Source organism: Cupressus sempervirens, chromosome 9 (assembly GCF_028749045.1).
Source record: "Cupressus sempervirens isolate cs-2001-9-10 chromosome 9, ASM2874904v1, whole genome shotgun sequence".
NCBI lineage: Eukaryota > Viridiplantae > Streptophyta > Pinopsida > Cupressales > Cupressaceae > Cupressus > Cupressus sempervirens.
The window spans coordinates 580,400,843-580,404,032 of NC_143126.1; the positions used below are offsets into that span (position 1 = coordinate 580,400,843).

The 3,190-nt window shown below is 37.7% G+C and overlaps 1 non-coding gene across 1 annotated transcript; it reads right to left on the bottom strand.

Moving 5' to 3' along the window:
* Nucleotides 1-695: 695 nt before the first annotated feature.
* Nucleotides 696-1,012, bottom strand: LOC149539995 (signal recognition particle RNA). Its single transcript, XR_016356641.1, has one exon.
* Nucleotides 1,013-3,190: the final 2,178 nt, after the last annotated feature.

Below are 3,190 nucleotides of genomic sequence, written 5' to 3' on the forward strand. Positions count from 1 at the left end.
TTTCTAAAAATATAAACAGTTCATCAATCGAAGCTACGATTCAAAAGTTATGCCTCCTGAAAGTTCGGTTACCATTTCTGGATTCTTCTAGATTTGCACCAACTTCTAACGCTACTTTTGGAACCTTCTATTTGGTCGGTGGATGCCTACTAGCACTTTCTAGAATGTACTCCTAGTCCTTAACCCTCCGAGGTCTATTTAAGGAGATTTTTGGCATTGTAAAAGGCAGTTCAGAGTGGAGTCTGAGAGGAGGTCCTAAAAGGAGAAATTATCTCCAAATTTTATGCTATTGTAAGCCCTTAGGGCATGTTTTGAAGTTTATTTTCTCTCTACTATTTGTACTAGCTTATTTTCTCAGTTAATATAATTTTCCCTTTCTGTTCATTCCATTCTGTTCTTGGGTTGTGTCCCCATCAAGAAGAGACTATATTTCCCTATGTTTATTCCTTCTTGGTCATTAACATGTAGGTGGTAAGGTGGAGACTTTATACACCTGATATTATACTTATTGGCCAAATTTGTCATGAGTGTAGAAGTCAAATGTTCTCATTGGTAAGTGACTATTTCCTTAGGGAGTCTATATCTTGTAAATATTTCTTCATTGAGGAAATCAAAAAAATTTGTGACATTTGTAATTTCTATCTTATAGGGAAAATAGTCCCCACGAAATAGAAAATAGAGATTAGTGGCAAGCAAAAGGTGGAGGTCTAAGGATGCAAAGGCTAGGAGGATCAGTGGTTAGAGGGGCAAGTGGTGCGTAATCCTTCCACTATAGGGTGCGAGACGTGTTTGTTGCTCTATGAAACCAGCCTCACGCGTTCCCCTCCGCCTTACGCTGCGAGACATGGCATCCTTCCTTTGAAGGATGGCCCCACAACAACTCTCAACTTGGATCAAGGTGGGCCAACATTATATGCCATGCATTTTCCCTCCTCACCAGCTGTTTAACTCTCCTGTTCCTCCACCTTATGCATCCCCACTCAGGTCACAAGCCCACATTACCAAGCTCGACAAATCACACCGTCAAACTCTTTGCTTTTAAAAATGTATTTTATTTCTTTCTTCCCGTGTGTGGGATACATGTCTATGCTAAAGGCTTCGCCACCGCTCATTCAAATTAACAATATTGTTTTCATTTCCAATCAACTCCGCTTCTCATTTCAAAATTCACATGAAACATGTAACACAATCTGGTCTGCTCTTGCGTTACCAGATTTATGCAGGGAGATCTAGCTTAACACAATCCCACAAATCTCCATCAATTGTAACCTTCTTGAAATTAGATGATGGTGGCTCAATAGAATTTGTCAACATAATATCACCTGCAGTATTCCCCTAAATCATAAAACAATCCACTTTCTATCACGCCTTTCCACATCCTCTGGATATCTGCACACAACTACTTATAAATTAATCATGCATCTAAAATAGATGCAATCGTCACAAAATCTTTTTAGCATACTCTGTTTAATCTTTCTTTCTTTTAAGTCTCACTACTTTAAGTGAACAGAGAAGAACAGATCGATACAAATTTTTCTTCATGGAAGCAGATAGAAACTATTTGGCAAAGATGGAAATGAGAGGATCATTAATGCATAAGCCACTAATGAGGATAAATTCCAACCAAAGGTAGAAACGGTTAAACCACATTACAAGTTGATTTCTGCAGAACAAATAGTGACTGAGTGTCCAACAACAATAGGTTTTGATAATAGAAAAATCCTCATAACTCTGTCCATGGGAGAAGACAGACGAACAAATGTCAGAACTAATGGACATAGAATGGAAGACAAAGGCATTACCATAAAAGGCTTCAGAACTTCAATCGTTAACCTCAAGAATATGCTAGGGACATTACTCAGCCAAAAGGGCATTACCATCCACTCATACAACCCTTCGTTAGTTTTGAAGGTTGTTTTCCACTCATCTCCCTCCCTAATCTTTGTTTGATGGAACTCACTTTTGAGATCTATTTTTGAAAAATAACAAGCCCCTTCCATATAATCTATTAAGTCTTCTATTCTAGGTATAGGGAATCCACACATAATTGTGATTTGTTTGAAGGCCCTTGCATCTGTGCAAATTCTCCATTTATCTCTCTTGTCAGGTGCAAGAATAGGAGGGACAACACAAAGACTAAGACTCTTCTTGATGAGTCCCTTCTCCAACAACTCTTGGAACTATTTTGTAATTCATCATTCTATGATGGGGTCATTTTTTATTCACAAACTTATTTGGTAGAGTGGCTCCAAAGATGAAGTCAATGCGGTGACTAACATCTCTGATTGGGGGTAGAGAGGTATTTCTTCCTTTACTACTCCCTCATACTTCCTAGATAACTCTTCCACTTATAATGAAAAATCCTTCTTCTTACCCTTGACTGATAGGTATCTTCCACCTATCAGTCTCACACCGAAGGTGATGTGGTGATATCCTCAATTGTGTAACTACCAATCCCATTTTCCCTTCAGTAACAACTCCTAAATATTTTTTCTTTTCATGATCTTTAGTTGGGTTAAACTCTTAGATGTGATAAAAAAATTCCATCGAACTTCTTTTTCCACATGGTGATTCTAATTTTTTCAATCACATAAGATTTTACTTCTTCATAAATTCTTACAAATTGATGCCTCACTTGTTCATCTCGATGAAGTTTTTCTTAATACAAGTTTCCTTTCAACTCATCCATGTTTTCAATATTCTTAGCTAACTTGTCAACTATGTTATCATCTACACCTCTAATTGAAAATCCTAGCTTCAACCAAAAGATTAGGTGTTTCTAGATTCCTTCTAGTTGCCTTTGGTAGTAGTTTGACACACATTGGTTCTTTGAATTTCACATTCATAAAGAAAGCCAACATGAATTTTAAGCCAAAAAGGGTTTTATTAGTTTTCCAAACCCAAAGTTCAACTTTTTTTCACTTATTTTACAACAAGTATGATACTTGTGATATTGCTATCAGGATTAAACTGTGTGATTTTGAGTCAAACTCATTGACCCATGTTTCATGAGTAGTGATTCAACATGAATCCATCTCCCATGAGAATAAATGGAACACTTAGCACTCATTGGATCTAGGTGATGCTCATAGGGGTGAAGCACCGGGACTTCCCGAGAGGTCACCCATCCCAGTACTACTCCAGCCTAAGCGCGCTTGACTACAGAGTTTCCTCCATGGTTAAACCCAAA